This window comes from Pseudophryne corroboree, unplaced genomic scaffold (genome assembly GCF_028390025.1).
Source record: "Pseudophryne corroboree isolate aPseCor3 unplaced genomic scaffold, aPseCor3.hap2 scaffold_470, whole genome shotgun sequence".
In the NCBI taxonomy this organism is placed as follows: domain Eukaryota; kingdom Metazoa; phylum Chordata; class Amphibia; order Anura; family Myobatrachidae; genus Pseudophryne; species Pseudophryne corroboree.
In genome coordinates, this window is record NW_026970082.1 from 228,045 (window position 1) to 240,874 (window position 12,830).

The following is a 12,830-nucleotide window of genomic DNA, read 5'->3' on the forward strand; positions in this document are numbered from 1 at the left end:
TCCTGTGGTGCCTAAGGTGGCACCGTGGGATCTAAATGTAGTTTTAGATTTCCTCAAATCCAATTGGTTTGAACCACTAAAGAATGTGGATTTGAAATATCTCACATGGAAAGTGACTATGTTACTGGCCCTGGCTTCGGCCGGGAGAGTATCTGAACTGGCGGCTTTGTTTTATAAAAGCCCATATTTAATTTTCCATTCGACATAGGGCAGAGCTGCGGACGCGTCCGCATTTTCTCCCTAAGGTGGTATCAGCGTTTCACCTGAACCAGCCTATTGTAGTGCCTGCGGCTACAGACGACTTGAAGGACTCCAAGTTGTTGGACGTTGTCAGAGCCTTAAAAATATACATTTAAAGGACGGCTGGAGTCAGAAAATCTGACTCGCTGTTTATACTGTATGCACCCAACAAGTTGGGTGCACCTGCTTCTAAGCAGTCGATTGCTCGTTGGATTTGTAACAAAATTCAACTTGTACATTCTGTGGCAGGCCTGCCACAGCCTAAATCTGTTAAGGCCCATTCCGCAAGGAAGGTGGGCTCATCTTGGGCGGCTGCCCGAGGGGTCTCGGCATTACAACTCTGCCGAGCAGCTACGTGGTCAGGGGAGAACACGTTTGTAAATTTTTACAAATTTGATACCCTGGCAAAGGAGGACCTGGAGTTCTCTCATTCGGTGCTGCAGAGTCATCCGCACTCTCCCGCCCGTTTGGGAGCTTTGGTATAATCCCCATGGTCCTTTCAGGAACCCCAGCATCCACTTAGGACGATAGAGAAAATAAGAATTTACTTACCGATAATTCTATTTCTCGGAGTCCGTAGTGGATGCTGGGCGCCCATCCCAAGTGCGGATTATCTGCAATACTTGTACATAGTTATTGTTAACTAATTCGGGTTATTGTTTAGGAAGCCATCTTTCAGAGGCTCCTCTGTTATCATACTGTTAACTGGGTTTAGATCACAAGTTGTACGGTGTGATTGGTGTGGCTGGTATGAGTCTTACCCGGGATTCAAAATCCTCCCTTATTGTGTACGCTCGTCCGGGCACAGTACCTAACTGGAGTCTGGAGGAGGGTCATAGGGGGAGGAGCCAGTACACACCACCTGACCTGTAAAAGCTTTACTTTTGTGCCCTGTCTCCTGCGGAGCCGCTATTCCCCATGGTCCTTTCAGGAACCCCAGCATCCACTACGGACTCCGAGAAATAGAATTATCGGTAAGTAAATTCTTATTTTCTAGTGTCCTTCGTTTGGGAGAAAAATGCAAAGGTACAAGACAGCTTTTCCTTGCCAATATCTCTCTTTTGCAAAGAGCTGCGCATTGGAAAATTCAGGGCTATGTCGTGTAGATGATGGCCTAACAGGAGGCTTTAAAATTATCTTTCTAGTGTCCTTCGTTTGGGAGAAAAATGCAAAGGTACAAGACAGCTTTTCCTTGCCAATATCTCTCTTTTGCAAAGAGCTACGCATTGGAAAATTCAGGGCTATGCCGTGTAGATGAAGCACTAACAGGAGGCTTTAAAATTATCTTTCTAGTATCCTTCGTTTGGGAGAAAAATGCAAAGGTACAAGACAGCTTTTCCTTGCCAATATCTCTCTATTGCAAAGAGCTACGCATTGGAAAATTCAGGGCTATGCCGTGTAGAGGAAGCACTAACAGGAGGCTTTAAAATTATCTTTCTAGTGTCCTTCGTTTGGGAGAAAAATGCAAAGGTACAAGACAGCTTTTCCTTGCCAATATCTCTCTATTGCAAAGAGCTACGCATTGGAAAATTCAGGGCTATGCCGTGTAGATGAAGCACTAACAGGAGGCTTTAAAATTATCTTTCTAGTGTCCTTCGTTTGGGAGAAAAATGCAAAGGTACAAGACAGCTTTTCCTTGCCAATATCTCTCTTTTGCAAAGAGCTGCGCATTGGAAAATTCAGGGCTATGTCGTGTAGATGACGGCCTAACAGGAGGCTTTAAAATTATCTTTCTAGTGCCCTTCGTTTGGGAGAAAAATGCAAAGGTACAAGACAGCTTTTCCTTGCCAATATCTCTCTTTTGCAAAGAGCTACGCATTGGAAAATTCAGGGCTATGTCGTGTAGATGATGGCCTAACAGGAGGCTTTAAAATTATCTTTCTAGTGCCCTTCGTTTGGGAGAAAAATGCAAAGGTAAAGACAGCTTTTCCTTGCCAATATCTCTCTTTTGCAAAGAGCTGCGCATTGGAAAATTCAGGGCTATGCCGTGTAGATGATGGCCTAACAGGAGGCTTTAAAATTTTCTTTCTAGTGTCCTACGTTTGGGAGAAAAATGCAAAGGTACAAGACAGCTTTTCCTTGCCAATATCTCTCTTTTGCAAAGAGCTGCGCATTGGAAAATTCAGGGCTATGTCGTGTAGATGATGGCCTAACAGGAGGCTTTAAAATTATCTTTCTAGTGTCCTTCGTTTGGGAGAAAAATGCAAAGGTACAAGACAGCTTTTCCTTGCCAATATCTCTCTTTTGCAAAGAGCTACGCATTGGAAAATTCAGGGCTATGTCTTGTAGATGATGGCCTAACAGTAGGCTTTCAAATTTTCTTTCTAGTGTCCTTCGTTTGGGAGAAAAATGCAAGGTACAAGACAGCTTTTCCTTGCCAATATCTCTCTTTTGCAAAGAGCTACGCATTGGAAAATTCAGGGCTATGTCTAGTAGATGATGGCCTAACAGTAGGCTTTAAAATTTTCTTTCTAGTGTCCTTCGTTTGGGAGAAAAATGCAAAGGTACAAGACAGCTTTTCCTTGCCAATATCTCTCTTTTGCAAAGAGCTACGCATTGGAAAATTCAGGGCTATGTCGTATAGATGATGGCCTAACAGGAGGCTTTAAAATTTTCTTTCTAGTGTCCTTCGTTTGGGAGAAAAATGCAAAGGTACAAGACAGCTTTTCCTTGCCAATATCTCTCTTTTGCAAAGAGCTACGCATTAGAAAATTCAGGGCTATGCCGTGTAGCTGAAGCACTAACAGGAGGCTTTAAAATTTTCATTCTAGTGTCCTTCGTTTGGGAGAAAAATGCAAAGGTACAAGACAGCTTTTCCTTGCCAATATCTCTCTTTTGCAAAGAGCTGCGCATTGGAAAATTCAGGGCTATACCGTGTAGATGAAGCACTAACAGGAGGCTTTAAAATTTTCTTTCTAGTGTCCTTCGTTTGGGAGAAAAATGCAATGGTACAAGACAGCTTTTCCTTGCCAATATCTCTCTTTTGCAAAGAGCTACGCATTGGAAAATTCAGGGCTATGTCGTGTAGATGATGGCCTAACAGGAGGCTTTAACATTTTCTTTCTAGTGTCCTTCGTTTGGGAGAAAAATGCAAAGGTACAAGACAGCTTTTCCTTGCCAATATCCCTCTTTTGCAAAGAGCTGCGCATTGGAAAATTCAGGGCTATGTCGTGTAGATGATGGCCTAACAGGAGGCTTTAAAATTTTCTTTCTAGTGACCTTCGTTTGGGAGAAAAATGCAAAGGTACAAGACAGCTTTTCCTTGCCAATATCTCTCTTTTGCAAAGAGCTGCGCATTGGAAAATTCAGGGCTATGTCGTGTAGATGATGGCCTAACAGGAGGCTTTAAAATTTTCTTTCTAGTGACCTTCGTTTGGGAGAAAAATGCAAAGGTATAAGACAGCTTTTCCTTGCCAATATCTCTCTTTTGCAAAGAGCTGCGCATTGGAAAATTCAGGGCTATGTCGTGTAGATGATGGCCTAACAGGAGGCTTTAAAATTTTCTTTCTAGTGTCCTTCGTTTGGGAGAAAAATGCAATGGTACAAGACAGCTTTTCCTTGACAATATCTCTCTTTTGCAAAGAGCTGCGCATTGGAAAATTCAGGGCTATGTCGTGTAGATGATGGCCTAACAGGAGGCTTTAAAATTTTCTTTCTAGTGTCCTTCGTTTGGGAGAAAAATGCAAAGGTACAAGACAGCTTTTCCTTGCCAATATCTCTCTTTTGCAAAGAGCTGCGCATTGGAAAATTCAGGGCTATGTCGTGTAGATGATGGCCTAACAGGAGGCTTTAAAATTGTAATTCTAGTGTCCTTCGTTTGGGAGAAAAATGCAAAGGTACAAGACAGCTTTTCCTTGCCAATATCTCTCTATTGCAAAGAGCTACGCATTGGAAAATTCAGGGCTATGCCGTTTAGATGAAGCACTAACAGGAGGCTTTAAAATTTTAATTCTAGTGTCCTTCGTTTGGGAGAAAAATGCAAAGGTACAAGACAGCTTTTCCTTGCCAATATCTCTCTTTTGCAAAGAGCTACGCATTGGAAAATTCAGGGCTATGTCGTGTAGATGATGGCCTAACAGGAGGCTTTAAAATTATCTTTCTAGTGTCCTTCGTTTGGGAGAAAAATGCAAAGGTAAAGACAGCTTTTCCTTGCCAATATCTCTCTTTTGCAAAGAGCTGCGCATTGGAAAATTCAGGGCTATGCCGTGTAGATGATGGCCTAACAGGAGGCTTTCAAATTTTCTTTCTAGTGTCCTTCGTTTGGGAGAAAAATGCAAAGGTACAAGACAGCTTTTCCTTGCCAATATCTCTCTTTTGCAAAGAGCTACGCATTGGAAAATTCAGGGCTATGTCATATAGATGATGGCCTAACAGGAGGCTTTAAAATTTTCTTTCTAGTGTCCTTCGTTTGGGAGAAAAATGCAAAGGTACAAGACAGCTTTTCCTTGCCAATATCTCTCTTTTGCAAAGAGCTACGCATTAGAAAATTCAGGGCTATGCCGTGTAGCTGAAGCACTAACAGGAGGCTTTAAAAAATTCTTTCTAGTGACCTTCGTTTGGGAGAAAAATGCAAAGGTAAAGACAGCTTTTCCTTGCCAATATCTCTCTTTTGCAAAGAGCTGCGCATTGGAAAATTCAGGGCTATGCCGTGTAGATGATGGCCTAACAGGAGGCTTTAAAATTTTCTTTCTAGTGTCCTTCGTTTGGGAGAAAAATGCAAAGGTACAAGACAGCTTTTCCTTGCCAATATCTCTCTTTTGCAAAGAGCTACGCATTGGAAAATTCAGGGCTATGTCGTATAGATGATGGCCTAACAGGAGGCTTTAAAATTTTCTTTCTAGTGTCCTTCGTTTGGGAGAAAAATGCAAAGGTACAAGACAGCTTTTCCTTGCCAATATCTCTCTTTTGCAAAGAGCTACGCATTAGAAAATTCAGGGCTATGCCGTGTAGCTGAAGCACTAACAGGAGGCTTTAAAATTTTCATTCTAGTGTCCTTCGTTTGGGAGAAAAATGCAAAGGTACAAGACAGCTTTTCCTTGCCAATATCTCTCTTTTGCAAAGAGCTGCGCATTGGAAAATTCAGGGCTATACCGTGTAGATGAAGCACTAACAGGAGGCTTTAACATTTTCTTTCTAGTGTCCTTCGTTTGGGAGAAAAATGCAATGGTACAAGACAGCTTTTCCTTGCCAATATCTCTCTTTTGCAAAGAGCTACGCATTGGAAAATTCAGGGCTATGTCGTGTAGATGATGGCCTAACAGGAGGCTTTAACATTTTCTTTCTAGTGTCCTTCGTTTGGGAGAAAAATGCAAAGGTACAAGACAGCTTTTCCTTGCCAATATCTCTCTTTTGCAAAGAGCTGCGCATTGGAAAATTCAGGGCTATGTCGTGTAGATGATGGCCTAACAGGAGGCTTTAAAATTTTCTTTCTAGTGACCTTCGTTTGGGAGAAAAATGCAAAGGTACAAGACAGCTTTTCCTTGCCAATGTCTCTCTTTTGCAAAGAGCTGCGCATTGGAAAATTCAGGGCTATGTCGTGTAGATGATGGCCTAACAGGAGGCTTTAAAATTTTCTTTCTAGTGACCTTCGTTTGGGAGAAAAATGCAAAGGTACAAGACAGCTTTTCCTTGCCAATATCTCTCTTTTGCAAAGAGCTGCGCATTGGAAAATTCAGGGCTATGTCGTGCAGATGATGGCCTAACAGGAGGCTTTAAAATTTTCTTTCTAGTGTCCTTCGTTTGGGAGAAAAATGCAATGGTACAAGACAGCTTTTCCTTGCCAATATCTCTCTTTTGCAAAGAGCTGCGCATTGGAAAATTCAGGGCTATGTCGTGTAGATGATGGCCTAACAGGAGGCTTTAAAATTTTCTTTCTAGTGTCCTTCGTTTGGGAGAAAAATGCAAAGGTACAAGACAGCTTTTCCTTGCCAATATCTCTCTTTTGCAAAGAGCTACGCATTGGAAAATTCAGGGCTATGCCGTTTAGATGAAGCACTAATAGGAGGCTTTAAAATTTTAATTCTAGTGTCCTTCGTTTGGGAGAAAAATGCAAAGGTACAAGACAGCTTTTCCTTGCCAATATCTCTCTTTTGCAAAGAGCTGCGCATTGGAAAATTCAGGGCCATGTCGTGTAGATGATGGCCTAACAGGAGGCTTTAAAATTATCTTTCTAGTGTCCTTCGTTTGGGAGAAAAATGCAAAGGTACAAGACAGCTTTTCCTTGCCAATATCTCTCTTTTGCAAAGAGCTGCGCATTGGAAAATTCAGGACTATGTCGTGTAGATGATGGCCTAACAGGAGGCTTTAAAATTTTAATTCTAGTGTCCTTCGTTTGGGAAAAAAATGCAAAGGTACAAGACAGCTTTACCTTGCCAATATCTCTATTTTGCAAAGAGCTGCGCATTGGAAAATTCAGGGCTATGTCGTGTAGATGATGGCCTAACAGGAGGCTTTAAAATTTTCTTTCTAGTGTCCTTCGTTTGGGAGAAAAATGCAAAGGTACAAGACAGCTTTTCCTTGCCAATATCTCTCTTTTGCAAAGAGCTACGCATTGGAAAATTCAGGGCTATGTCGTGTAGATGATGGCCTAACAGGAGGCTTTAAAAATTTCTTTCTAGTGACCTTCGTTTGGGAGAAAAATGCAAAGGTACAAGACAGCTTTTCCTTGCCAATATCTCTCTTTTGCAAAGAGCTGCGCATTGGAAAATTCAGGGCTATGTCGTGTAGATGATGGCCTAACAGGAGGCTTTAAAATTTTCTTTCTAGTGACCTTCGTTTGGGAGAAAAATGCAAAGGTACAAGACAGATTTTCCTTGCCAATATCTCTCTTTTGCAAAGAGCTGCACATTGGAAAATTCAGGGCTATGTCGTGTAGATGATGGCCTAACAGGAGGCTTTAAAATTTTCTTTCTAGTGTCCTTCGTTTGGGAGAAAAATGCAATGGTACAAGACAGCTTTTCCTTGCCAATATCTCTCTTTTGCAAAGAGCTGCGCATTGGAAAATTCAGGGCTATGTCGTGTAGATGATGGCCTAACAGGAGGCTTTAAAATTTTCTTTCTAGTGTCCTTCGTTTGGGAGAAAAATGCAATGGTACAAGACAGCTTTTCCTTGCCAATATCTCTCTTTTGCAAAGAGCTGCGCATTGGAAAATTCAGGGCTATGTCGTGTAGATGATGGCCTAACAGGAGGCTTTAAAATTTTCTTTCTAGTGTCCTTCGTTTGGGAGAAAAATGCAAAGGTACAAGACAGCTTTTCCTTGCCAATATCTCTCTTTTGCAAAGAGCTGCGCATTGGAAAATTCAGGGCTATGTCGTGTAGATGATGGCCTAACAGGAGGCTTTAAAATTTTCTTTCTAGTGTCCTTCGTTTGGGAGAAAAATGCAAAGGTACAAGACAGCTTTTCCTTGCCAATATCTCTCTTTTGCAAAGAGCTACGCATTGGAAAATTCAGGGCTATGTCGTGTAGATGATGGCCTAACAGGAGGCTTTAAAATTTTCTTTCTAGTGACCTTCGTTTGGGAGAAAAATGCAAAGGTACAAGACAGCTTTTCCTTGCCAATATCTCTCTTTTGCAAAGAGCTGCGCATTGGAAAATTCAGGGCTATGTCGTGTAGATGATGGCCTAACAGGAGGCTTTAAAATTTTTATTCTAGTGTCCTTCGTTTGGGAGAAAAATGCAAAGGTACAAGACAGCTTTTCCTTGCCAATATCTCTCTTTTGCAAAGAGCTGCGCATTGGAAAATTCAGGGCTATGTCGTGTAGATGATGGCCTAACAGGAGGCTTTAAAATTTTCTTTCTAGTGTCCTTCGTTTGGGAGAAAAATGCAAAGGTACAAGACAGCTTTTCCTTGCCAATATCTCTCTTTTGCAAAGAGCTACGTATTGGAAAATTCAGGGCTATGTCGTGTAGATGATGGCCTAACAGGAGGCTTTAAAAATTTCTTTCTAGTGACCTTCGTTTGGGAGAAAAATGCAAAGGTACAAGACAGCTTTTCCTTGCCAATATCTCTCTTTTGCAAAGAGCTGCGCATTGGAAAATTCAGGGCTATGTCGTGTAGATGATGGCCTAACAGGAGGCTTTAAAATTTTCTTTCTAGTGACCTTCGTTTGGGAGAAAAATGCAAAGGTACAAGACAGCTTTTCCTTGCCAATATCTCTCTTTTGCAAAGAGCTGCGCATTGGAAAATTCAGGGCTATGTCGTGTAGATGATGGCGTAACAGGAGGCTTTAAAATTTTCTTTCTAGTGTCCTTCGTTTGGGAGAAAAATGCAATGGTACAAGACAGCTTTTCCTTGCCAATATCTCTCTTTTGCAAAGAGCTGCGCATTGGAAAATTCAGGGCTATGTCGTGTAGATGATGGCCTAACAGGAGGCTTTAAAATTTTCTTTCTAGTGTCCTTCGTTTGGGAGAAAAATGCAAAGGTACAAGACAGCTTTTCCTTGCCAATATCTCTCTTTTGCAAAGAGCTGCGCATTGGAAAATTCAGGGCTATGTCGTGTAGATGATGGCCTAACAGGAGGCTTTAAAATTTTAATTCTAGTGCTACTCCGATCAACAACTGTTCCTTGGACCTCGCCTTTATCTGGAGATCGTCCAAGTACGGGATAATTATAACTCCCTTTTTTCGCAGGAGTATCATCATCTCGGCCATTACCTTGGTAAACACCCTCGGTGCCGTGGACAGACCAAACGGCAGCGTCTGGAATTGGTAATGACAGTCCTGTACCACAAATCTGAGGTACTCCTGGTGAGGAGAGTAAATGGGGACATGCAGGTAAGCATCCTTGATGTCCAGTGATACCATGTAATCCCCTTCCTCCAGGCTTGAGATAACCGCCCTGAGCGATTCCATCTTGAACTTGAACCGTTTTATATACGTGTTCAAAGATTTAAAATTTAAAATGGGTCTCACCGAACCGTCCGGTTTCGGTACCACAAACCTTATTATTTCAAAACTTGTAACCATGCCAATCACAGACAGAAGGTTTCCATTAGACACAGATCTGAGAATATACTTAACTGAACATTATGTCCCACACACAAAACCATAACACACAAATTTAAATACAGTTTGCAAACTTCAATTTCTTGCAGATTTCAACAGTTTTGCCGATTTCAAAATACGCTTAGTATTGGTTGATCAGGCCAATATTATACAGCATGATTTAAATGCAAAACATATACTGTACCCTTTGTCACAGTACTATACAAAATTTGTGCTTCTATGGAATATTTCTTCCATACATGATATGCACACTTAGGGTTAATCCTCCCTGCCCTTCCCATACGCTGGAAAAATTCGCAATCCCTGCAATTTTTCACACACGCGACACGTCTGTCAACTGGGAAGCTGCAGTAGATCCTCTTATCACAACTACAATCACAAAGCAACATGCTTAGGTTATGCTTAAAACAACCAGCAGCTCTTAGCAGCTCAGTATTGCAATATATACTTACACTCAGTTACATATAATCCCTATAACCTCGGGTTGTTCACTCTATTTTTTTCTAATGTACCCTTCTTATACACGTGTAGCTGACTAACAAGTGGAGGTGATCTATGTGCTTTTTACTTTATTTGGCTCTTGGTCCAAAGCACTTATTCATGCAATCATTCATAGAGTGAAAAACACAGGTCACTGTTTCTTTGCTCAAATCTTTGAATTAATTTTGGTATTCTTATTTACATGCAACAGCATCTGTCAATCATCATTTCCGAGTTACTTGGTCCTTCAACCGATTTGGACATAATTTTGGTATTCATTTTACAAACAAGCAACAACAAACAGGTCCCTGAGTTATTTTACTAGTTTTTTTTCAATCTCTCCACTTCTCATTCTCATATTATAAAAAATACAATCACACAGACAGCTGGCAGGTATAGAAACAGCATGTACTGGAATACAGCACATACCATGGTATTCTATACTTACCAGTGCTGTTATGACTTGGGATGTTCCTTCCATCATCAGCTGCTGGCTGGCTGGCACACCCCTTTGAGAATTTGATGAAGAGATCGAGATCTATAGTTCCAAGGACATAGCCCCCATCTGTTGAATTCTCTTGGATTAACTAAATTAACCATCTTGTTGCTGTTTGGGTTGTTAGGTAAAAGAATGAATTGAAAATGGATTTATAAAAATCAATTATTATTTATTCAAAGGGCCACGCCCGTATACAGGGGAGAAGTAGCATTCTCTCGTCCTGTGTCAAATCATTTAACAACAACATACACGTATCAACAATGAGTTTTATATAATACACAGTTACACCCCTTTTGTATATTCCTCCCATATGATTTCATACCCCAGGAATACAATGTTAGGCAATAGAGTTATGCAATATTGGGACAATTGTCAAGAATACTAAAAAGATACTCGTGAGCTTCAACTGTGTCCATATTAGGAATTACATCTGGTCTCTATGAGCTTTTAGAAAGTGCGTATGTGGAAACAATACTTAGCCAACAAAGTTGTTTTTCTCTCAGGGTGTGTAAAAAGTTCAAGATGAATTTGCTATATCATCTAGCTAGAATCAAAATGGATTCTGTTATGCTTTCATATTATACTAGTGAATATGAGAACCCTTTGCTTATTGGATGTATACATAATATACGTACTATCCCGTAGTGCACACACATAACTGTTAGGCCTTCAGCAGGTTGCCTCTGTCACAGTATTCAACACATCTTATAAAACTCTCCAGATTATTGACTTTTTAAAGTTTTTCTAGGAAACGTTTTAGATGAATGCTTATTAGCCTTTGTCAGTATGCACTTTCGCAAAGTGTCTCTGTGGCGCAATCAGTTAGTGTGTACGGCTGTTAACTAAAAGGTTGGTGGTTCAATCCCACCCAGGGATGTAATTGATCTTGTTATCAGATTTTGGTGATCTTTAAGTAGACAAGTCAAAATTTCAAACCGCCTCTTATGGTGTAGGGTACCTGGCCTTCTCTGATGTAATCAGAGTTAGATTTGATTCATTGATTTTATAAAAACAGCTAGGAAGCACAATTTAGCAGTGGTTTGCAGAGAAAAAAAATATGCTGGCAGAAAAATCCAATTGAGTGATTAAACAGCTCTTCATTTTCTGGCTTTATTTTTATGCTAACAAATTTGTTCTCTGAAAAGTGTCCACAAAGCCAAGTCTCTGATTAACACCTTTGTAAGGATGGTTTTTCACCTATTACTAAATTATACTTGCTTCATTGGAAAGGCAGCAAGATGCATCCTCATTTCAATGTCTACTGAAATAATACAGGTTGACACCAGGAAACATTAACGCCACTGCATCCTTGCTGCTTTCTCATGTGGAAGTCTGTTTAATGTGAAAACAAGGTGATATCTAATTAGCACACAGGTAAGGAATTCCGAAAATCTTTATTTAAGGGTGAAGATGTTTCTCACAAAATTGTTGCCCCAATGCATCATTGAAATTCAAGCTGGAAAGATGATTTTAATATATCACTTGTACATTTTGTATTGCTCTTCTGGTGACAATGTAGTTTTTTTTTCAATTACCATTTTAATAACAGGGTAAAGAAAATTAAGTGGATTTTTGAAAGAAAACTATACTGTCAATATACTATTAAAACAAATTAAAATGGTAAAAGTTATTGTACTTTAAGTAAAAATAAAAGAGCAAAAATATCAATCCCAGTTTTGATTACTTAAATTAACAAAAAAAATGCATATAGCAAAGGATAGTTTCAATCTGCCTACCTCTGGGTTATGGGTCCAGCATGCTTCCATTGCAGTACTCTGCTGCACATGTAAGTGCAAGAGATCCTGAAGCACTCACTCATCATGGGAAAGTACCAATGTGTTTATTCGTTGGTTGATGGAAGAAACATCTTACAAAAACTCTCCAGATTATTGATTTTTTAATGTTTTTCTAGGAAACGTTCTAGATTTATGCTTATTAGCCTTTGTCAGTATGCACTTTTTGCAAAGTGTCTCTGTGGCGCAATCGGTTAGTGTGTTCGGCTATTAACCGAAAGGTTGGTGGTTCAATCCCACCCAGGGATGTAATTAAACTTGTGATCAGATTTTGGTGATATTTAAGTAGACAAGTCAAAATTTCAAACCCCCTCTTATGGTGTAGGGTACATGGCCTTCTCTGATGTAATCAGAGTTAGATTTGATTCAGTTATTTTATAAAAAAACAGCTAGGAAGCACAATTTAGCAGTGGGTTGCAGAGAAAAAAAAATATGCTGGCAGAAAAATCCAATCGAGTGATTAAACAGCTCTTCATTTTCTGGCTTTATTTTTATGCTAACAAATTTGTTCTCTGAAAAGTGTCCACAAAGCCAAGTCTCTGATTAACACCTTTGTAAGGATGGTTTTTCACCTATTACTAAATTAAACTTGCTTCATTGGAAAGGCAGCAAGATGCATCCTCATTTCAATGTCTACTGAAATAATACAAGTTGACACCAGGAAACATTAACGCCACTGCTTCCTTGCTGCTTTCTCATGTGGAAGTCTGTTTAATGTGAAAACAAGGTGATATCTAATTAGCACACAGGTAAGGAATTAAGAAAATCTTTATTTAAGGGTGAAGATGTTTCTCACAAATTTGTTGACCCAA

General features: G+C 40.2%; 1 non-coding gene across 1 annotated transcript; it reads left to right on the forward strand.

The window, feature by feature from the left end:
- The first annotated feature begins 12,193 nt into the window (after positions 1-12,193).
- On the forward strand, positions 12,194-12,267 carry TRNAN-AUU (transfer RNA asparagine (anticodon AUU)). The gene has a single exon. It is a non-coding gene; the product is annotated as a tRNA-Asn (tRNA).
- Positions 12,268-12,830: the final 563 nt, after the last annotated feature.